Source organism: Topomyia yanbarensis, chromosome 2 (genome assembly GCF_030247195.1).
Source record: "Topomyia yanbarensis strain Yona2022 chromosome 2, ASM3024719v1, whole genome shotgun sequence".
Classification (NCBI taxonomy): domain Eukaryota; kingdom Metazoa; phylum Arthropoda; class Insecta; order Diptera; family Culicidae; genus Topomyia; species Topomyia yanbarensis.
Window position 1 is genome coordinate 285,448,119 of NC_080671.1, and position 25,146 is coordinate 285,473,264.

Genomic DNA, 25,146 nt, shown 5'->3' on the forward strand with positions numbered 1-25,146 from the left:
AACATTTTTTTAATAAAAACAATTGATAAATGCATTTTTTATAGCAATTAGTAATAAATAAATTTAAATTATTATGAGCTTCCTGCAAAGCTACGATGGGACCCTTAAAAGGATTCTTTTCCGCTGGGTACTCGCCGTAGCTTCTTGTCAAATTTTGTGTTTTGTCGGTCTCGTAATGTTTTTTTTTGTTCTCAGCGTTTCCGCGTATAAAAAAAAAAAGTTCCGACACGATTTAGGCGATTCTTCCGCATTCAACTTTTTGTGTCATTTTTCCAAGTCATCTGTCCAGTCTCAACTTTCACAACTTCTTTCAAACCCTGTGCATTTCTGTTCACGAAGAATTAAACGACAATTTGTTCTACAGTGGAAATGCAAATAAGCAAGCTAACGATCAAAATGAGAATATTTGTAGCAGATTGTTTGCCGTCATAGTGTTACTTAGGTTGTATGGCATGGCTTTATTTACAATCTTTCATTTAATCTTAGTTTGAATTCTTTCGAAAGCAGTAAAAATACAGTAATGTTTCGATTATATCACTATGCGTTTATATCAATACTCGTTTATATCACCCTCGATTATATCACGGTTTTATCTCGATAATATCACGCTTTTTGAAAAACAGACAAGGCACACTACGTTTTGATCCACTGAAGCCACAGGTTGTGTCCTGGCACTTTTAAGATATTTTTACAATTGATTTGCTGATTTACATGTAGGGTAATGAGCCTATTATTGGGTTTCGGACTATTGCGTTAAGGGTTTATATATGATGAGGTCGGTTAAAAAGTCAAACTTTTTTTATTCTTTTATCTTAAAGTGTAGATTCTTTAGAATATATCTTAAATTTTTATAGAGGCCTAAGTAGTAGAAGCAAAGTTATGACGCTGTTCGCCGTGGGCAGAGGGCGTGGCGCGAAGCTTTAAACGTGAATAATCATGTTTTACCAAAAGCGTTGTTGCAATGACTAGGATAGGCCAAACATCTTTCGGCTCATAACAGTTTTTGCAACCGACCGAGACGGTTGTGCCTCCAGGTGGAAGGTTTTGTTCTCGAGAGAGTGACGGAGTGCGGGACGCTGTATGCGTTGTTGTGGGAGAGAGAGAGACCAGTTTGTTAAGTGTGAGTCGACAGTTGATACGTCGGAGGCGTGGTCAACGGCATCCTCGACAAGTGGTGTTTGACAGCAAACCGCGGGTAGACGAATTTGCCTACCGCGGTGGCAGAAATCGACAGTGATCGTGCCTGTACACACAGAAAAAAATATAGTGTATTGGTGTCGTCGGGCAATTCTAATCGACGAGAGGGAAGCGTCACAGGTAGACTCATTTGCTCTATTTGTCTACCGCAGAAGTGGTACGACGAATAAGGAAAACAAGTGGCACCGAAAAGTGCCGCATCGACAGTGGGATTTTCGCAGCAAGCCACAGGTAGCCACATTTGTCTACCGAGGTGGTGGAAACGGAGAGAGCGCGCTTGTGGTGGTGATACCGACGAGCAGCTTAATCGGAGAGAGTTTTGAAGTGTTGCAGGTAGGACTATTTCTCTACTGAAGAAGCAACGCGACGAAGAAGGACAGCAAGTGTCACATTGTCAAACAACGGGCACCGAGTTTACAACGTAACACATGAGGTGTGTTCTACAGGTATAACAGGTATATTTTTCATTCCTTTTTGTGATAGTTTTTCTTGCTAGGTAAAATGGATGAAGAGATGGGAGAACGAGTACCAGACCCTCCCCCTAAGCCTTATGCTGAAAATGTAAATCCGACTAGAATTAAAATTTACCCAGAGTCGTCAACGGGACCATGGATTGTATTTATTAGGCGTAAAGTAAAGGCGCTAAATATTATTCAAATTTCTAAAGATTTGACTTCGCGATTCTCGGATGTAAAAGAGATCGTCAAAGTCAATAAAGATAAAATACGCATTGTCGTTGGTAGTCTCAAACAAGCCAATGCAATTGCTTCTTGCGAGCTTTTTACGCGTGAGTATAGAGCGTATATTCCTTCAAAGGAAATTGAAATTGATGGGGCCATCACAGAATCGAGTTTGACTGTTGATGACTTAGTTAAGCATGGGGTTGGTCGTTTCAAAGACACCATACTTAAAGACGTAAAAATACTTGAATGCAAGCAATTGCATTCAGTATCACACGAAGGAGATAAAAAAGTTTATCGACTGTCTGACTCATTTCGAGTGACTTTCGCTGGGTCTGCGCTGCCCAACTATGTCATTATCGATAAGATTCGTCTCCCTGTTCGCCTTTTTATCCCTCGTGTAATGAATTGCCTTAATTGCAAACAGCTTGGCCACACAGCCACTTACTGTTCCAATAAGGCACGGTGTGGCAAATGTGGGGGTTCTCATCAAGAGGATACATGCAATGAAAATTCAGAAAAATGTTTAATGTGCGGAGAAAACTCACATGAGCTCTCTGCATGCCCCATTTATAAATTGCGTGAGGATAAAATTAAACGATCCTTGAAGGAGAGGTCTAAGCGCTCCTATGCAGAAATGTTGAAAAATGCTACCCCTAAACCCATCTTCTTAGAAAACACTTACGCATCTCTATTTTCGGAACAGTCTGACTCTGACGGAGCGTGCGAAGGTACATCATTTGTTTTACCCGGAAATTCCAGAAAAAGAAAACAGTCTTCTTTTCCCAAGCTGCCAAGAAAGGGCCTTAAAATTTCTCCACCAATAGATAAACTGCGCCCAAAACCGAAAAATTCCGATTCAAAACCGAAATCAATTCCGCCCGGTTTTGGGAACGTACAATCCAAACAGAACACCATTACTGGAAATAATAAAATTTCGACTACCTCTGAGCCTCAGCCGGGGGTAGGATTATTGAAATTTTCTGAAATTGTTGATTGGATTTTTAAAGCATTCAATATTTCTGAACCACTAAAGAGTATACTTTCAGCTTTCCTCCCAACAATTAGAACATTTTTAGAGCAGCTGATTGCTCAATGGCCCATCCTTGCAGCGATTGTATCTTTCAATGGGTAATTCACCTCCTCCAATGAAAGATTCCATCACTGTTTTACAGTGGAATTGCAGAAGTATCATACCTAAAATTGATTCCTTAAAAATTTTACTGCATAATTTAAAATGCGATGCTTTTGCTCTATGTGAAACATGGCTTACCTCAAACATTAATTTCAACTTAAATGATTTCAACATTATTCGCCTAGACCGAGACACCCCGTATGGAGGAGTGCTTCTAGGAATTAAAAGTGCTATTCTTTCTATAGAATTAACATCCCCTTGTTTGCGGGCATTGAGGCTGTTGCTGTCCAAACGAACATTAAAGGCAAAGACATGTCTATCGCTTCTATATATATACCTCCCAAAGTTCAAATTGGACAACGTCAAATTTTTGAGGTAGTGGAATCCATGGCTGCTCCGCGTCTGATACTGGGAGACTTCAACTCGCACGGAGTATTGTGGGGTTCCCTCTACAATGATAATCGATCCTCTTTGATTTACAATGTTTGTGACGAATTTAATATGACAGTTTTAAATACTGGCGAAACAACACGCATCCCCAGACCTCCTGCACGTCCAAGTGCATTAGATCTATCTCTGTGCTCGACATCACTTCGGTTAGATTGCACGTGGAAGGTTGTACCTGATCCTCACGGTAGCGATCATTTGCCAATCGTTGTTTCAATTAACAGTGAATTAGGCCTTACGAATTCAATCAATGTTCCTTATGACTTAACACGAAATATTGATTGGAAAACATACGAAACATTAATTTCCACTTCTCTTGCTTCGACAGAAGAGCTACCCCCTACCGAAGAATATGAATTCCTGGCGGGTTTAATTATTGAAGCAGCAGAACAAGCCCAAACGAAATGCAATCCTGGAATGACAATAAATAGACGGCCCCCTAATCCTTGGTGGGACAAAGAGTGCTCTGATGCATATGAAGCTAAACAAGTTGCCTACAAAGAAATTATGAAACAGAAAGGGGGTATACGTGAGAACTTTGAAAATTATTTCATTTTGCAAAACAAATTTGACAGTATACGTCGTGCCAAAAAATCTAGTTATTGGAGACACTTCGTTAATGGCTTGTCAAGAGAAACATCAATGAGTACTCTTTGGAACACAGCCAGAAGAATGAGGAATCGAAACGTGACTAATGAAAGCGAAGATTTTTCGAATCGTTGGATATTTAATTTTGCCAAGAAAATTTGTCCCGATTCTGCTCCTGCGCAGAAAATCACTCGCGATGCTCCCACAAGTAACGATTTCATAGATTCGCCTTTGACAATGATGGAATTCTCAATTGCACTCCTCTCATGCAACAATAATGCTCCGGGACTAGACAGAATTAAATTCAACTTGGTGAAGAATCTGCCTGACCTAGCAAAAAGACGCTTGTTGAATTTATTCAATAAGCTTCTTGAGCAGAACATTGTCCCGCACGACTGGAGACAAGTGAGAGTTATCGCTATTCCAAAACCGGGAAAACCAGCCTCCGATCATAACTCGTATCGACCGATTGCAATGTTATCCTGCATCAGGAAATTGTTGGAAAAAATTATCCTACGACGTCTCGACAATTGGGTTGAGGCGAACGGCTTGCTATCAGATACCCAGTTTGGTTTTCGGAGGGGAAAGGGAACGAATGATTGTCTGGCGCTACTTTCGTCAGAAATCCAACTAGCTTACGCAAAAAAAGAACAAATGGCGTCTGTGTTCTTAGACATAAAAGGAGCATTCGACTCTGTTTCCATTGATGTTCTCTCAGAGAAACTACATCAATGTGGTCTTTCACCAATATTAAATAATTATTTATACAACTTATTGTCAGAAAAGCACATGCATTTTTCATATGGCGATTTGGCAACATTCAGAATAAGTTACATGGGCCTCCCACAAGGTTCTTGTTTAAGCCCCCTTCTCTACAATTTTTACGTGAATGATATTGATAATTGTATTGTCAGCCCATGCACTCTAAGGCAACTTGCAGATGATGGCGTGGTTTCTGTTACAGGACCAAAAGCCTTAAATTTACAACAACCACTGCAAGATAGTTTGGATAATTTATCAAGTTGGGCTTTGAAGTTAGGCATCGATTTCTCTACGGAGAAAACAGAGTTGGTTGTTTTTTCAAGGAAGCGTGATCCAGCTCAGCTTCAGCTTCAGTTGGTTGGTAGAACGATAGCCCAAGTCCTGACTTTTAAATACCTTGGAATTTGGTTCGATTCTAAAGGCACATGGGGAGGCCACATTAGGTATCTAATAACGAAATGCCAACAAAGGATAAATTTTCTGCGAACAATAACTGGATCATGGTGGGGTTCTCATCCAAGTGACATGATAAGATTGTATCAAACAACAATACTTTCAGTAATGGAATATGGGTGCATCTGTTTCCGTTCAGCTGCGAACACTCACATTATTAAACTGGAACGGATACAGTATCGCTGTTTACGAATTGCCTTAGGTTGCATGCAGTCGACCCATACGATGAGTCTTGAAGTACTAGCGGGAGTTCTTCCTTTAAAAGACCGATTCTGGGATCTCTCTTCTCGTTTACTTATTCGATGTGAGGTTATGAACCCACTGGTAATTGAAAATTTTGAAAGACTTGTCGAGCTTCAACCCCAAACCAGATTCATGACAGTGTATTTCAATCACATGTCACAAGAAATAACGCCTGCTAAGTATGTTCCCACATACGTCAATATACTAGATATTCCTGAATCCACTTTATTCTTCGACACGTCCATGCAAGCAGAGATTCGTGGAATTCCGGATCATCTACGCTCGCGGGAGATCCCTAAAATATTCACAAGTAAATATCAACACATAGACTGCCTTAAAATGTTTTACACTGATGGGTCACGAATCAGTGAGGCCACTGGTTTCGGTATTTTCAACAATAATTTTTCAATTTCTCTCAAACTTGCAGAACCCGCCTCTGTTTATATAGCGGAACTAGCAGCAGTTCACTATAGTTTGCAAATAATTAATACTTTACCCCCGAACCATTACTTTATCCTCACTGATAGTCTCAGCACAATTGCAGCTCTACGCTCAAAGAGGATTGATAATCACGATCCATTCTTTTTGGGGAAGATACGAGAATCTCTGAGTAACCTGACAAGAAAATGTTATAAATTTACCCTAGTGTGGCTCCCCGCCCATTGCTCTATTGCGGGCAATGAGAAAGCTGATAATTTAGCCAAGATTGGTGCACTAGATGGTGAAATATATGAAAGACCCATCGCTTACAATGAATTTTATAGCGCTTCTCGACAGAGGACACTTGCTAGTTGGCAAACATCTTGGGACAATGGAGATATGGGACGATGGCTACACTCAATTACCCCTAAAGTATCAACGAAGGCATGGTTCAAAGGATTGAATGTAAGTCGGGACTTCATCCGTGTGATGTCTAGGCTCATGTCCAATCATTATACTTTAGATGCGCATCTCCGTCGTATTGGGCTCGCTGAGGGTAATCATTGTGCTTGTGGAGAAGGTTACCATGACATTGAGCATGTTGTTTGGTCCTGCACTGAATATCGTGAAGCCAGATCACAATTAGTAGATTCTTTACAAGTCCGAGGAAGACCAATCCATGTTCCTGTTAGAGACATCCTGGCGTATCGCGATCTTCTATACATGGAACTTATCTATCATTTTCTAAAAACAGCGTCTGTCAAAATTTAATTAAATTCATCTCCTCATACTCTCATCCAAAGCTAATCATTCACCAATTAAAGTGTCCTAGAATATTTAGTTTTTAAATTTAGACAATAACAGAAAAAAAAGTAAATAAATACACCCGAAAATACTAGATCAGTATGAAATACAACAATGTAAGGAAAAAAGCAAACAATAAAGTGATTTCAGTGTTAGTTTTAGACAAAGTACTAGTATAGTTAAAATTAGTCTTAAGGATTTTTGTAACGTGCTATGTAAAAAAAGAAACTGGCGTAAAAAGCTATTGCAAATGCCGTGTCAAATAAACGTATGAAAAAAAAAAAAAAAACATCTTTCGGCTGATTCCAATTTTTGTTTTGAATTCTTCGTAACTTATTTGCCGTGTCCTTAAGGAGGCGTCTGGTGCAGCGGGTAAAAAAATCGACTTCTTTTTTATTCGCTTAATTTTTAGTTATCCGCAGGAAAATCTAACAAAATAATAAAAAACAAGTTACGCAAGATATGGTAGGTATGCCGAGATATGCGTTTTCTCTTGAATTGATGTGAATACTTTTCTTTTGCAAGATCAACATCAACGATTGGATATGAGACTATTTCTATGGATGTTGAAACAACGAGAACTGAATCGTATAATAGTCAAGATATTTGCTCAAAATCTTAACGTGCCAGATTTTTTCAAGTTTAGTTTTGGGTGGTTCAACAATTTTAATTAACAGTACGGGATACGAAAAGTGAAACTGTGTGGGAAAAAATTATCCATTTGACCCAATGCGTTGAACAAGGATGACGAAGGCTGCTCTAACCAACGACTTGAAATGGGTAGTGTGATAATAGAAACATGGCAAAAATAGGCTCATTACCCTACTATGATTTATTCTTTTTGACTAACTTTATCTTTTTAATACTTTTTGGTAATATAAATGCATGGATTAATGCTTGAATGTTTTGTTTTGAATATATCACGCTTCAAATATATCACGCTAAAATACAGACCGATCGTGATATAATCGAAACATTACTGTATAAGAAAACTCCCGCTTGCTTAATGTGTTCTTTGTGAGCAGATATAAGTAGAAAAGGGTACACATTCTTTTCTTTTCCTCTAGTTAAACTAACTAAAAAATTGTGGATAAATTAAACAACTTCACTCATTTTGATGGCCATAAGTAAACTAACAAACGAAACAATTTTTATTTTATGCCGCTCTGCATCCAATTATAAAATTCTGTTCTACGGTTTGTTTCAAAATGCTGACTTCTGCTAACCTGCAATATAACTCTTCGACATGGCATTTTCAAATGAGCGTGCAGTACCTTATGGATAGGACGATAAAGAATATCAAAAAAATGACATTTAAAACTGGATTATACCTGTTTTTCGTACGGGATAAAACTTGCTTACTTGCCCTCATATGGTTTGTGTGCAATGGGGCCATAATATTGCACGTAAAGGTCGAAAAGTTGATTCAAATTATTGAGATGTATGCAAGATGTATGGCGCCCCTTTACACTGTTTTCATTTGGCTTCAGGATGCAGCCATTTCTGCGATGACAGGTACTAACGTCTTAGACCGGACTAAACTCAGGCCTAAAATCAAAGATAGTACCGTGCGGCGGTACCAACTAGCTTCAAGCTTACCGCTATTAAAAATTCCGATAGAACAATCAAAAGACTATTCCTAACCAGCATGCAACACATTCAGAGCGAGCAGCACTAATAAACATAATAACTAATAAACTCATAAACTTCCGCCGTCATATCACTTGGATACAGCGCGGACTAATTCAATTTAATTACCATAGAAAACGCTTACAGCGCAACAGCGACCGAGTTGGGCAATGTAAACTAACTTTACAGCCCTACCCGGTACGTCCGCTGTGTGGTAAGATGTTTTCTAAATAACAAGCCTTCTCCAAACAATCAGTTTTTCCAAGCGTTCCAAACTTCTCGAGAATAATCACAACTTACACACTTGTAACACTTAATTAACCAAAATTCAGGAAAATAAACTCATAGTATGATTCGAACAGTGTTACAACTTACTTCGCGTAAGCGACCGGCCATCCGAAAATGACCACTCCCCAAACCTGCGACACTAGCATAATGGCATCGCATAATTGCATATAACCAATCGTAAGACTAAAAGAAAATGGCCGCCAGCATAAAATATTACCGCTTTAAAGCTCGGCATGACGGATCGGGACGACCGCATTATACCCAAATCAAGGCCTAAGAAGCATGTCCTTTTGTGGAAGCATCATTGCATAGCATAAATGTATCTAATCAATCACGAGTTCAATACAAACTAGCTCAAAGCAAATGATATTACCGCACTATAAAAACTCGGCATGGCGGATCGGGACGACCGCATTGAATTCAGATAAATGCCTTGAGCAACTAGGTTTTTTGAGCCAGTATATTCGCGTCCTATAATTGTGCGTGTGTTAAAATCATAAACAATTGACAAAATCTCAGCACTAGCCCACAATAATGCATTGCTCGTATACACACGCCAACATAATACAAAAATAAACAGTAACAGTCACTATTCTTGGTATCGCCGCACATTAAGCCTATTACAATACACAGCAGTTTACTTATTAAGCAATCTAACCCCATCTATAATTGCAGGTTGAAAATAAAATTCTAACAGCAGTCCCAACACAATCAAAAATATGGCAAGAACCGGCAAATACGTTCGCATAAGGAAAGACCGTTAATCCTGTTCAAGTGGTGGAGAACTCGAGTTGGATGTGAGTTCTTACGCCGTCGCCGAAGAGAACAGTAATCAATATGATGAACCTAAAGAATGCTCGGAAAGTAACAGTCAGAACAGCGAAGATGATGGAAACACTAAAGGCCGAGGTAGCACTGACAGTGTCCGTTCGTTTTGCGAAGAAGAAGAAGACTCACCTGGTCTCCCACAAAGCAGCATAGATCTCACGCACTCTGAAATTCAGGTCAGCACGATAACTAATCCAAAGGAAGAAACTATCGTTGGAATTGATCGAATGCAGCAAATCGAAAAAGTCCCGGCAGACTTAACGAAGGTCATTACGCGGTTTCAATCCGGCACTCAACAACCTGCAGATCGTGAAACTGAACAAAGCTGGAATTTCAGCCACGACTCTACTAAACCACAGTTTTCGTACCCAAATGTTCGTCTCGAACATATCAAACCTTTCCCCATCGGCGTTCGCCCCAATCAAATGTTGGCGGAATGGTTTGAGTTCATCGAAAATTTTGAAGTTGCGGTATCCTTGCACAATGCTAACGATCCCGCGTTCTGGTTGCTGTACCTTTCCCTTGGTCAAGAGCTACAAGCAATTGCCAAAGCTTCAAATTTGAGACCCAGTTTAAAAGATGAAAACTGTTACGCAACATTCATCCAAAATATTGAAAATCACTTACGCTCAATGACGGACACGGCTGCCGAACACCAAGCATTCCTGCGCATGAAGCAAGAGAAAGGGGAATCTACCGTTACATCCCATGCTCGATTAGTAGGGAGCGTTAAAATTTGCGGCTACAGTATTAGCGATCAAAGCTGATTTGTGCGGGCGCAGTTGCTCAACGGGTTGAAAAATAAAGAGTTGGTAAAAGCGGCGCGCACCTATGGACACGACACTAACCTCATCGTGCAGTCATCCACCCGCTGCGAAGCATACGAAGCGGAAATAGCTGACCTTCAGGTTGAGCCCAATGTCTTTGAAATTGGCAAAGGGTATCAATCAAACAAGAGAGGGGCATCCCGTCAGTGGTCTGATTGTGGCTATGCCAAGCGCCGTCGAATGGATACAGGTTTCACGCAAAGATAAGAACGACGTTCAACCATGTTGGATCGCGGAAACAATTTTAGAAAGCAAATGAGAGACAACCGCCAAAATTCACAAGCACAAGGACGCCGCCAGCGTTGCCCAATATGCAACAACGCTTACCACTGAAACCTCGAATGTCCCGCTTTGTCCAGAACGTGTAATGCTTGCGGTCAACGAGGACATTTTTCCGTAACATGTCGGACAGGACGGTTAAGGATGCTGAAACAAAGCACGAAACACTCGGACGCTGAGTCTTCTGGTGAAGAAACGCATATTGACTCAAAGCAGGTAAAATAAATATAACTACTATATGCATAATGAAACAAAAATGTTAAATATACTCTTAACACAAGCAAGAATATTCTTTATTAAACTTTCCTTTCATTTCCTTGTAGAGTGTAAATGCTCTAATTCTGGATGACGCATTAATCGACTACAGTATCGGATCATGTAGTCCCATACGCTTGCTTATAGACTCCGGCTCCGATGTTAATGTTATCGGTGGAAAGGATTGGCTAAGCCTAGAATGCGAGCTCAAGTCGGGTTTAGCAAATCTCGAAATTATTCAGTGATCTCAAACAGACTTGCACGCTTACGCTTCTGCGAAACCAATGTCCATAAAATGCACATTCAGAGCAAATGTTGAGGTGTTAGGAGCAATTAAACCGTCCGTGGTTGCGATGTTTCACGTTATTCCCACGACTTGTTGTACCGTTATTATTTTCGACTTGTTGTGAATATGCGTGCCCCAAACAAAGCCATAAATAGGGAGTATTTCCGACTTCCTCTGATTGATGAAATGCGGATCAAACTTCACGGGTCGAAATTATTTTCCAAGTTGGATTTAAGCAACGCCTTCTATCATCTAGAGCTAAGTGAAGAATCGCGCGAGCTCACCACTTTTCTTGCTGAAAACGGCATGGACCGTTTCACAAGACTGATGTTCGGGGTCGTTTGTGCTCCAGAAATTTTCCAGCGCGAAATGGTACGCTTGTTCATTGGCATAAACAACCTCATTGTCTACATAGATGACATCCTCATTTTTGTGGAAACTCTAGAAGAACTTAGAAACACTGTCAGTAGGGTGCTGGATATTTTGCAAGCTAACAACCTAACACTCAACCATGCAAAATGAGAATTCGATAAAGACAGACTAAAGTTTCTTGGTCATCAACTAGACAGCGAAGGTTTTCACATAGACGAGGAAAAAATTAAAAGTGTGCAAAACTTTAGAGAACCTACAACCATTTCTGAATTAAGAAGCTTTTTGGGTTTAGCCTCTTTTATTAGTCCGTACGTGAAAAACTTCGCTGATATATCCCGCCCACTGTGGGAAACCACATCAAAAAAGGCATGGAGCTGGGGAGCAGAACAAAAAGAGGCATTTGAGCAGATAAAACAGCGCATAGTTCATTGCACAATTGCCCTTGGATTTTTCTCGAATACTGATAAAACAATCTTGTATACCGACGCCTCCCCAAACGCATCAGGAGCCGTGTTAGTACAAGAAAACAAGGATCGCAACCCGAGAATAATCAGTTTCACTTCCAAAGCTTTTACGGCCACTGAACGGAATTATGCTCAGAACCAACGAGAAGCCCTCGGCGCAGTATGGGGAGTCGAGCACTTTTCATATTTTCTTCTCGGAAGACAGTTTACTCTACGTACAGATGCGCAAGGTGTAGCATTCATCCTAAACAGGTCACGTGAAGAATCTAAACGAGCATTGACTCGTGCAGATGGCTTGGTACTCCGATTAAGCCCGTACAACTACGATGTGGAGTACGTGCGCGGAAGGGACAACATAGCGGATCCTTCGTCTAGGTTGTATGACGGTGAAGACGAATCGTTCAACTATGACATCAGTCCGTGGAAAATAGCAGCGCTTGAAGCAAATGCAGTGCACATCCTCACCGAAGAAGAAATCAGTATTGCCACGTCGAAAGACAAAGCGCTGCAACTTGTTCTGATAGCCTTAGAAACAGAAAAATGGTCAGGCGTTGATTCAAGTTACTACAAAGTAAAGGACGACCTAACAATCCACGATGGCATCATTGTTAAAACAGGCTGCGCAGTGATACCAACAGCATTACAGAATAAATCCCTTAGAGTAGCACACGAGGGACACCCATCTATTGCAAAGATGAAAAGTATCATTAGACAGCGCGTTTGGTGTCCAGGATTGACAAGCATGGTGCAAAGGTGGGTAGAATCGTGTGAAACTTGCGCTATAAACGGCAAACCCGAAAAATCCACACCTATGCAACGGATTTTCGCCCCAAAGGTTGTTTGGGAGACTATAGCACTTGACTTTAACGGCCCCTACGTAATGTTTGGTGGTATTTCTATTCCAGTTATTATCGACTACAGGTCAAGATACCTAATTGCACGGCCCGTGAAGTCTACGAGCTTTGGATGTACCCGAAAAATCCTGGAGGAGGTATTTTAAAAAGAGGGATACCCAAAAAGCATCAAGTCCGACAACGGACCTCCGTTTAATGGCACGGAATACAGGGAATATTGCGCTGAACGAGGAATAGCAAAAATATTTTCTACACCGCTATTTCCCCAACAAAATGGAATGGTAGAAAGTGCTAGGAAGGTTGTTAACAAAGCGATGACTGCCGCCTCATCCTACAAAACAAACTACATCGATGAACTACGCGATGCAGTACACGCGCATAATGATGGAGCTAATATCATAACTAAGCTCCCACCCGAGGAAGTCACGTTGGGAAGAAAAATTAAACGAGGCTTACCTCTAATTGACCACCAGCGAACAATGATTGATGACGAGCTCCTTAACGACCGAGACCGGAAGGCGAAACTAGATTGAAAGCACAGGGAAGACTCTCGTCGCTGCGCGCGAAAATGTCGTGTGAAACCAGGGGACACCGTGATTATCCAGCGTCAGACACGAAACAAAGGGCAGTCGAGATTATCGTCCAACAAATATACGGTGATGGAAGAAAACAACGGAAGCTTAGTTCTCGAAGGTGCCGACGGCCAAATCATGAAGCGGCACGTATCAGAAACAAAAAAGTATCCCACTGATTGGAACCCGAGGATCAGAGATCAACAATTGTTGACAAAGTACCAAAGCCAGCAGCTGAATCTAATATGAACCGTCGAGAACGTGTAAGAAATGCACCAGGATATTTGAAGCTGTACGTACGGTCCGTTGATTGAAAAACCTGCACATCAACTTAATTTCGCTTTCCTACAACTGAAAATTAAACGATTAATACATCAAACTATTTTACCTGATACCTGTCGCTTTCCTATTGTTAATAAAATTTTCAAAATGATAACAAAATTCTTTAAAGTTCATTAGACCATTACAAATCTTTTTTAAAAATTATGTCACTCCCCCCCCCCTTCAAAATTGCTGGAAAAAATCAGGGGGCAAATATTTTTTTTTTAATAATCTCAATTAAAAAAAATTGTCACTTTTTATAAAAAAACAATAGCTTTCATAGAGTTTTGCTTTTCGTCATTGAAAACTATTCTAGTAGTTTTGGAAATTGCCATCCCATGATTTTTTTTTATTTTGACCAAGAATGGTCAATATGGTAGATAGGACGTCCGAATAAAACCGTCGATCCAGTCTAACATCAAACGAAACGTTTACTGTTCGCGGGAGGAAGGAGCCGCTCGTGAACTCCCAAACAAACATCTCATGGCAAGGCTAACTGAATCGATCCCATTTTAAACGCAACAGTCGATAGAGATCGGTAGTTGCATTCTAAATTAATTTCTATAAGAAACAATCTGAATTCACATAAGACTCCTAGCATAACTCTCCGAGCTCTCGATCGAAGCAGTTCGTTTTCTGGTGCTGTGCATAAAGTGAACAAAAATATATATTGTCAGTGAAGGTCAACCATTGTTTGAGGCAGTCTTTGTTCGCCGGTGCCCAGGCTGGTGAAGTGAATACCAGAATAGCGGAACACGCCGCTATTTAAAGTAAGTATTATTTTTCTTTCTTTCGTTTCCCTTTCCCCGATCGGTCTCTACTTTTCCCTTTCCCCTGAATACAAGTTTCATCTCTCGTTTACACCACGTGCTATCCTCGTGCCTAAATGGCCGAGGGCGAAGGAACATTGGATGGGAATGATATTCTCATGGATTTACCGGATGAACCCGAAATTACTCCTTCCCCTGATTCCCCCAGTCCTCCCCGTATTAAAACATGTGACCTGTGTTTCGTTGGTCACAATAAATCCGTGGTCACTGGGCCAGCTTAATATAGACCCCTAGAAATTTTGTTATATTTGTAAATATTGTCAGTAAATGTCTAAATGTGAAATAAATGTCATAGCTTCCATGTTTACATGTTTGAAGGATGCTTATTTCATGTTTTGTAGTCTTCGGTTGGTGCCCGTCAGTATTTATTTATTTATTTAGTTATTCATTTATTTATTTATTTATTTATTTATTTATTTTTTTATTTATTTATTTATTTATCTATTTATTTATTTATTTATTTATTTATTTGTACATTGGCTTGTTATTTATTTATTCCATATTCATTTATTTACACTATTTATTTACTCAATTATTTATATTATATGTCAGATAGTTTATTTACATTTTTTGTTCATTTGTTTATTTTGTGAAAATTATGCAATGTAAAGGTTATGCATGCAACCAATCCGATCTAAAAATTCAAATAAACTTTTTATCGGGGCACCAACCCATACATGTTTGTAAATAATGTTTTGCTTTTGCTACGCGATATACGAGAAGAGGTCATCGATCGCGAGTGGAGATGGTTTCCGGGGGCACGGGGAAATAAAAAGGGCTTCCCGCGCCGAAAACGGGATCAGTTAGTAAAAGTTCGGTCCGAGGAGTGAGTACAACCGAGTCCGAGGAGTGTCCTGCGGCAGCGAAATCCCTTCGCCATATTGGGATAGTGCGTTTCACTCGTTTTCCCTCAAATTTAAAGTGGGATCTAAAAGATCCGAAGCACGATCCGCCAGAACAACTACACGATCGTTAATTTCTGGCCGGATCAATCGAGTGGGGTCGAAGTGTAGTGTTCCGCTGGCAAAGGCCAGGGAAAAACGATTCACTGAAGAGAAGCGAGTGCTACTTGTGGTCAAAAGATGCCAATACAAAAGACGTCTTGAAGACCTGTGCAGAATTTAGACTATAAACCTCACTCGATAGTGCAAAGTCGCTCGCGAAAGTTTGTGTGCACAGTGTACCACTCCCGGACCATCGTTCGGAAACGCAGGCCACACGTTACACGGCCGAGTTGCCGCAGCATCTGGATATCGACCGACGGAAGTACTCGGTCTGAAAACGTCACCCACTGCTCCTGTCCCTGTTTGCCATCGCCGTCCCGGAAACCAATGGAAGCTGTATGTCGACCAACGTTCGCCCCGGCCGCAACGAAGTGAAATGATTGTACTGTGCGCAAGTATTTTGTTAAATTTGTTAAATAAATGTAAGGTCTTGTCGTATTAAAACCGTTTAAAACCGTGTACGTACACCGTGTGCGTACACAAGAAAGGCAACCACAAAACAGAATGAGTCAATGCTAGTGATGATGAGTGAGAGAAAGAGAGAACTAGTATCAAAAATCTGTGTGTACGAACACCGCGTACGTACATGGGGTTCGGTTGTGCATACGAACATATGCTCGTGTTTTGGTACGCATTGGCGCGTTCGAGTTTGCACACGAAATGTGGGTATAAGATGAGCACAGAACTTGAGCGAACATGGTGTTCGATGTTCATTTGGGAAGACTGGTTAGATCTTGAATGAAAGCAATCAAATTAGTAATTGAAATGGCGGTAATTTCTTAAAAAATCGATGAGTGTTTGTTTCAAAACTTGGGATGGTTTGTAGTGATATCATGCTTAACGCAAACGCTATTTAAATAAAGAATGTTTCTAGAACGTCTGCAGAAATATTTAATGGGATCATCGATTGCATATTTCGTCTAATTTGTTAGGGTAATTTCAGGAGAGATAGCGCGTCAGGAGAGATGCCGCACTCTCCATATCTCGTATATGGAGTCACTTTTATACGGTAATATGATATTGTGAGATTGTCTTTCGAAGAATTACAACACTGGAGATGTAAAATAATCCTTATTATTAGCTGACGAAAAATTTAATAATGATTTTGTGCTTCCAGTTTCATCACGGAGTGTTGAAAATTTTTCAGCACCACATTAAAATTTGCTTTTTTTAATGTGCTCGATTTTTTATTGCGTAGATCATGTATCAGTTCATTAGAAGAAATTCTGATCACGAGCACGGTCATTCATGATTGCAGAGGAAAATGTCATCGTGCGGCATCTCTCTCCTACAATTGGGAGAGATGCCGCATTAAAATTGCGGGTGAGATGCCGCACTCGATGGAGGAGGACACGTAGCTAAAATGTATTTTTTTCACCTCGGATCTTAATAAGGTATATTCACAAATTAACGGACCTAACACAGTGACATATAGGATTATGAGTCCATTTATCTATATATTTAAACGGGCGATATGTATAATAAGGTATATTCACAAACTAACGGACCTAACCCAAGCAACCAGAAGTTCGGATAATACTTAAAAAGCACACTTTAAAGTTCACGTAAAGTTCTTAGTGGACTTTCAAGCTGCTTAAGCTTTAATGGAACTTGAAAGCTGCTTAAACCGCTATTAGAACATAAAACGTACTGTAAAATTACTTAAACCGAGAAGCTTATGCAGCTTCCTTATACGAAATTCCTATACGGTTGCTTGGGAACACAGCGACATATATGATTATGCGTCTATTTATCTATATATTTAAACGGGCGATATGTATTTCGGTTTATTCTTTAAAGTTTCAGGCACTAATTTTCGTGAACGAGTTGATTTATAGTGATGTCAATAAAAACGAAAAATTCAACGAATTGATGCTTTTTCAAAACAATTCTTTCAAGAACAAACCTAAGTTCTATAAATTCATTGTTGAGAGGAACAGCTAAACACTGTTTTAAGGATTTAAGGAACTACTGCTACCAACACACACATATATATATATATATATATATATATATATATATATATATATATATATATATATATATATATATATATATATATATATATATATATATATATATATATATATATATATATATATATATATATATATATATATATATATATATATATATATATATATATATATATATATATATATATATATATATATATATATATATATATATATATATATATATATATATATATATATATATATATATATATATATATATATATATAGCGCTTTATTCGTAGGGTACTACTTATAGATAAATTAGATAAATAGTACCCTTAATCGAGTTACTCCAACTTAACCGTTATGCAAGGTTGCGAAAGAAACACCTTTTTGAAATGTTGAATAAAAAAATGTTTCTTCAAATGGTAGTACCCCCTTAAGAAAAGTGAAGGTGCTAGCCGATTTATATGTGTAATCAAATTTCATGAAACTCAGCTGAAGATACTTAATCACAAAAACATCAAGGAGAGCTAAAAATACTTCTGTTCACCATTTTTCAGTTTGTGACCACAGTGCGGCGTCTCACCCGCACATGAGGCATCTCTCCCGCAATGACCTTTTTTTGTCAAATGTTCGTGAAAATTTGATGAATTTTTTTTTCATGACAGAAACCATTTCACACTATTTTTTTTAAGTAATTACTTTGATGCAGGATCGATTTTTGATTTGTGCGGCATCTCTGCCCAAACTGTAATACTGTCGGGTCTCCTACTACGCGGATTCCTACAACGCGGCTTCGTACTGCAAGGTACCCGCGTTGTAGGGTACCCATAGCTTATGGGATTTCGACTAATTGGGGCTGTGGCCGATTATTTCGTCCGCGTCAACATGTAGCGCCATACTTTCTTTGGCAAAGTTGTTGTGCTTGTACTGGTCTACAACTTAGAATCATAGAGTATCCAATTAGTTGAGAACTTCATCAATTATTGAATGGATTACTGTGATGCAGGATCAATTATGCCGCCAGGGGTCCTATGAAGAAAGAGTAAATTAATCGAACCTCTCGTCGTAAAATCGACTATCATCAAATGGATTCAATGTCAAATATATTAAGACCCTGATTATTTTGAAAGGGGTGTCTTCGGGGAATTTGTAAAAGAAGTCCAGAGCTTCTGGATGGTAGAAAGTATAACTCGCAATTGCTTCACCAGGCGGCGCTAGTGCTAATGCAAATATTCAACACATGTTAAAATAATTCTATATCTCAACATCGTGATTACCATGGAGTTGTACTATCTTCAGCAAAGTTGCTCAACAAGTCGAGGACTACCCGACGGTAACAGATTAGTTTAGAATACTCTCACTATGCGGCGCTAATAAGCGTAGATGCTTTCAGCATGTAGTAGATAATGATATATCTCAAAAGTCTAATAACTTAGAAACATGGTGTTTTCGGCAAAGTTCTTAAGGAGGTCAAAGGCGACTTGATTATGGATAGATTGAAGTGGAATGGACCCGCCAGGTGGCGCTAGTGAGCATTATTTTTCATATTCAGTATCTCGAGATCATGATCATTTGGAAGGGTGGTGTCTTTGCCAATATTCATAGACATATCGAGCTCTGTCCTAAGGCAAACAAATTAGTTCGGAACTTGCCCACCAGGCGGCGCAAATGAGAATGAAACATTGTAGATCTATCTCTAAAGTCTGACAATTTAGGAAAACGCTGTTTTTGGTAAAGTTCTCCAGGAGGACAAGTGCTGTTTGACAATGTAAAGAATATTTTGGATTTACCCGCTAGATGACACTAGTGAGCACGCATTTTTCATTTCAATTTCTGCATCTCAACATTAAAGCAGTTTAGAAGAGTGGTATCTTCAACAAAGTTGCTCGAGAGGTCGAGGATTACCCAACGGTAATAGATTAGTTTAGAATACTCTCACTATGCTGCGCTAGTGATCGTAGATGCTTTCAGCATGTGGTATATAATGGTATATCTCAAATGTCTAATGATTGCGCTTTCGGCAAAGTTCTTGAAGAGCGCAAGGGCTACTCGATTAAGGATAGATTAAATTTAATCTAGATAATTAGTATTATCTTAGTACCAGTAGATTAGAATTCACAAACTAATTGGTCGAAATATAAATTATTTTCAGGGGAGCTAACCTACTTCTACGTTTTTGCATTTTTCTGGTTTCCTAAGCATATTGTCTCTAAAATCCATAAACTGCACAAACTTGGCAATAGTTAACTTCAATAAACCTAGAATTAGGTAATTGTTAAACAAGTCTCAGTAGCTTTTACCAGAATTAGGATCAATTAATTTTTTTACCTACTTTATGGGCACTACGCTAGTACTGATTTTCTAGGTAGATCCAGTTTACCGTATGGGCTGAGAACTAAAAATTGAGGTACAGTGGCAGTAGCTAGAAGACGAGTTCAAGTAAATTTAAAAATAAATTACATACGTTACTACGTACATTAAAACGTGCCGATTGGGAATGCCACATATATTTCAGATTGAATCAGTTTTGTTAAAGTTGTGTAATGTTTTATGTGTAATATGTTATGGTATAAACACAGAGAACAGACGTCCATCTTCAGCATTCAACTTGTGTGAAATCTCTATCGATTTCGAAGGTAGTTGGGATATCCAAACCAGGTGCGCTACTGTCGTCATGTTTTTGTTGCTGAGTTCGACAGAATTGACAGCGGTTATTCCTCTACCCAGTCAAACTAGTCCGGAACCGGTTCGGACTTCCAGCATGAATTCCAGCTCAAATGCATCAACCGATAGAGTCGGAATCGGTTGTTTTCTTTGAGCAAGATTCCATACTGAATCCATTCAGGATTTCGAACCGTTTCCGGAATGGATTTGACGGATAGTTGGGATAGGTTGGTGTGGCGGCGCTAGTGTTTATCGTATATTAATTCAAAAGTTTACACACGTTTTTTAAATATTTTTGTTCGATCATGGATGTCTGTTCTCTGTGGTACAAATATCAGTAAGTATACAAGGAAAATAAGTACTAAGCAGCCAATAACATTGTCCAATTGAGAGCTCTTCGATACTTACTAGAAGATTTTACAGTATAACATTATTTATGGAAATTGAACAGGTTGAATGGTAACTTGTGCCTTTTTCACAAAAACAAAGAGAAAAACATTTTTTAAACAATAGTATTTGTAAATTTGAATAATGTACTAAAAGCCTCTTTAAATTTTTTTGTGGATTGTGATATATAATCTTGAAATATGTAATAGTAATAATTGTTCTACACATACTATCAAATCTCAATCAAGTTAATGTACTTTGTTTGTATTTGATTTATTTGTCTCGAAATGTGTCTAACTCAAAAAGTATGCAATGTTTGGCTATCTTTACGGTTTATTATTTTTTCACTTGACAAGATGGTATAAAAACATTTTTTGGAAAAAATTACTTTACTATGAAAGTAATAGTATATTACGAAATACTAGACACTAGGGATGAACACCCCGTCATTTTGACCTACCCATATATCTCAGTAATTGTAGCGCTACTAAATCTTTGGCTAGTGACATTTGAAACCGAGTATAATGCAAATAATTTGGTGGAGCCATCTCTCTTATTATTGAATAAAAAAAACTTGGTTTCGCGATTTGTTATGTTCCACCACGTGAAGAAAGATTCCGCATATGTTGCGATCACCTCAAATAACTTGTTGCCAAATTGTTGATAGTCAGCACTGTGCACTGGAGTAGTTATTGATGCTTTCCGACGTTATCAGCTTATGGAACTGCGGTCCGGTTTCCAGAGTAAAGAGCGCAGGAATAATTTTCGTTACCGTCTGCGTCTTATTGCCAACAATGTCGCAGCTCGTTCTTAGCTTGTTTTTTTTTAACACCAACAACACCAATCTATAGAAAAAGTATAGAATATAGAAAAGTCTTTAGCACTACCGAATATAAATATACAGCAACAAAACCATTATTCACTGCGACAGTGCAGTAACTTTACATTAATTTAGAGTAAAGTCCAATGTTATGCGACAGATAATAAACTTTAACATTTCTACAGTAAATTTCAATGTAAAATATACTTTGGGGCCGTCCATATACCACATGAACGGTTTAGGGGTAGGTAGGGGTACGAGAAAGCCCACGCTTGTCAATGTAGAGGGGGGTATGGGCATTAGAATTGTCCAATTTAGAAGGAAAGACAAATTTGCACCCTCATTGGCGTAAGCGCTTGCTTCTTTTCATCCAATTTTGTTCCCAATAGTGAGAAACACTTAAATCGCACATGCAGTTCTGCAACTGACCTTTCTGTAACCATTTTGCTCTCAAAAGCATTTGATCCAATATTCTGTAATTTCGCCAATCTCCATTAATGTTTTTGGATTTGATAACTTGATACACGATCCAATACAAGATTTGATATATTATTTTCTGTTTGCGTTATAATGATAAATGCAAAAATGTGTCTTATGAACACAAAAATTAAAAAAAAACTTGAACTTTGAACGAAATATTGGATACATCCAATTCATTGAAAAAATCCATAATTCCGTGGAATTCAAAACTCTTTTATTAAATTACCGAATAAAAAATGAGAAGAGAGGTCCACGTGGACATCGTGGGGGAAGATTGTCCACACTTGACCACGGAGGGGAAGGAGGGGGTCAAAAACCGAGGTATTTTTATCCACATGGTATATTTTACGCTTGAAAGGGCAGGGGGGGGGGGGGCAATGGTTTTGTATCGTAACATTTAAAAATCAATTATTTTCCATACATTTTTTTTCTCAGAAACAGTCAAATTTAATGGGGATTTATAATTTTTTCGCTGGCCAGAAAATATTATTGTTATCTGAAATTTTATTGTAAATTTACTGCGAGAACCCTGCGTCGAACTACACACCAAAAATAATGAAATTTAAACGACATGTAAATCAATACGAATGTAAACCTACAACGATTGAACCAAAAATTTGATTGAAAATTACGTTAAAATCAATTGGAGCATCAAACAGCATACAATTTTACACTTTCATTCGTGTAATATTACATGTCATTCATTTTACAGCAGTATTCGAGTAAAAATACATTGAAGTGCATTGGTTTTCCGTTTAAAGAAACTGTAATTTTCAATCCACGTGTAAAATTATAATAAAATTCGCTGAAGAAAGCACGACAAATCGTGTGTATTTGTGGTGGAACTTTATTTTACATTTATATTCATGCTCCAAATATGTGCATGAAAATAAACTTAAAATTACAAAATATTTTTTTCTGTGTATGTTGAACCAGTAAGAATAATAATATTTAGTGCTTTATAAATGATTGCAGGGTAAATACTACTGAAAATTTCTATCCTGGTATTCAAACCTATTTAAAAAATTCGACGTTTAGAATTACTCTGTCATTAATTGCAGTATTGTAAATATTTACAGGAACATCAAGAAATGTTACAAGGAAGTAAAATAAATTGTCTCAATTGGTTAATTCGGTAAAATAGACACATTTTTTACAAACATGGCAGTTTTTTTTATTTTTGTTTTTTCAATTGTTCGTGGCACTTTCAAATCAAAAACGCGATTTTCTCTAAAACTCTAGTCGGCAAACATGTGATTGCAAAAAATAATTAGAATCGGTTGTGTCACTGAAGCAGGAATACTAAAAGGCCGTTTCCTTAAATAGACGCAGTGGAAATAAAGGCTCTACAGCTAAAAAAGGGGGCCGTTCATATACCACGTGGGCAAAAATACCTTGGTTTTTGACCCCCTCCTCCCCCTCCGTGAACAAGTGTGGACAATCTGTGTACTCCTATCTCCCACGATGTCCACGTAGGGAACGCTTCTTTCCATTTGTTAGGGGATGCTTCTTCCCAGTTTATGTTCGGTAATTTAAGAAAAGAATTATAAATTCCAGGGAATTATGGATTTTTTGAATGTATTGGACTTATCCTAAAAACAAATATTTCGTTTAAACTTAGTCCATTGAATTTTAGTTTTTTTTTACTTTTGTAAAAATATCTTATTTTTGAACAAAATTAGTTTAAAGTATTTTTAAAATTTTTGTATTTTAAGACACATTTTTGTATTTATCATGATGTATGAATGTATGTTGGTAGCCACAGTACGCTCCAATTTCGTTACCATTCTGCGTTCAACATACCGCTGTATAAAGGGCCAAAAGGGGGGGGGGGTGGCGGACCCGTAGGCAAATTCACATACTCAGTATCCATGGGAATCAAAGAATCTCCTTACAACAATAAGATCCAACAGATTGAATAACGAATTTTGCAATACTTGTCAAGCTTTCCACAAGATGGTTTGTTGTAGAAGAGCGCGTCAAATCGTTTACTGTTTACTATTGGAGAGAAATTTATCTGCCGCGAACGACGGACACTTTTCCTCTTTGACTCTGATTGGTTTTCCCCTTCATTGTCCAGTTGTAACTTCAATGATGCTCCGATGCACCCTCCTCACCCCGTTATTTATATGCATATAATGTCGATCAATATATAATATAGTACAATATACTATAATATAATATAATATAATATAATATAATATAATATAATATAATATAATATAATATAATATAATATAATATAATATAATATAATATAATATAATATAATATAATATAATATAATATAATATAATATAATATAATATAATATAATATAATATAATATAATATAATATAATATAATATAATATAATATAATATAATATAATATAATATAATATAATATAATATAATATAATATAATATAATATAATATAATATAATATAATATAATATAATATAATATAAGGCCATTACAAATCTTTTTTAAAAATTATGTCCAAGTACAATTTTTTTTCTGAAGGGGGGGGGGGGGGGGGAGGGGCAAACAAAAAATAAATATTTATTTTAATAAACACATTTTTTTCTTTTTGCATTTTCTTTCGATTGTTCTCGTGGACGTTTCCGCAGGGTGATTTCGTATAGCGGGGTTGAGCTATTTGTTTTACTAGAAAAATTCAAGCAAACATTACTGAATCAATCAAAAGTTCACATAGGAAAGGGATGCTAAAGTTTTCGTTTTAAATAATTTTCCCAATAGTGCAATTTTAAATTCCCAATAAAAGCTTGAAAGTTCTCTAAGAACTTAATGTAAACATTTAAGAGTACTTTAAGGTATTAACTTTTGGTTGCATGAATAGTTTTCGTTCCGTCGTGGCGGCACATGGACCGGTCTTTACACACAAGGCATGAAAATCGGTCAAAGATGACCCTGCTTGATAACAATGTACAGAAACAGGATTGCAACATTTCACTTATGGACTTTTGGAAAACATTCTGGAATGAATCCAAAGGTATAGTGTGCGTCAATGGAATTATTCATCTCAGATATGGTTTTCTCTGATATTTTTTTCTATTGCGTATTTCGTATACAGTAGCCTGGCGAACGTACATCCTGTGCATACTATACTTTTTCGAACTCTAGTGGAAACATCAGCTTTGGTTTATCGCTTGTGCTTGAAGACTTGTAGATTTGTTTGTTTGGTACATGATAGTAATTCGGCTCGGTTCCGTGTACATCTTCGAAATCTTTGCAATTTTCTCCATCTTGTTGCGCAGTAGGTAGCCACATCAGATAAATTCATTTGATA

At 38.0% G+C, this 25,146-nt stretch overlaps 1 protein-coding gene and 1 long non-coding RNA gene across 2 annotated transcripts in view; one reads left to right on the top strand and one right to left on the bottom strand.

Annotated features, from left to right (window-relative positions):
• The window catches only part of LOC131683215 (acyl-CoA synthetase short-chain family member 3, mitochondrial), a 967,052-nt gene that overhangs the window by 692,539 nt on the left and 249,367 nt on the right, over positions 1 to 25,146 (top strand). The gene's annotated exons all lie outside the window — the stretch shown is intronic.
• Positions 20,853 to 25,146, bottom strand: part of LOC131683219 (uncharacterized) — a 97,755-nt gene continuing 93,461 nt past the window's right edge. The window contains exon 9 of the long non-coding RNA XR_009304429.1: positions 20,853 to 21,398. This is a non-coding gene — a long non-coding RNA (uncharacterized LOC131683219). The remainder of the gene's footprint in view (positions 21,399 to 25,146) is intronic.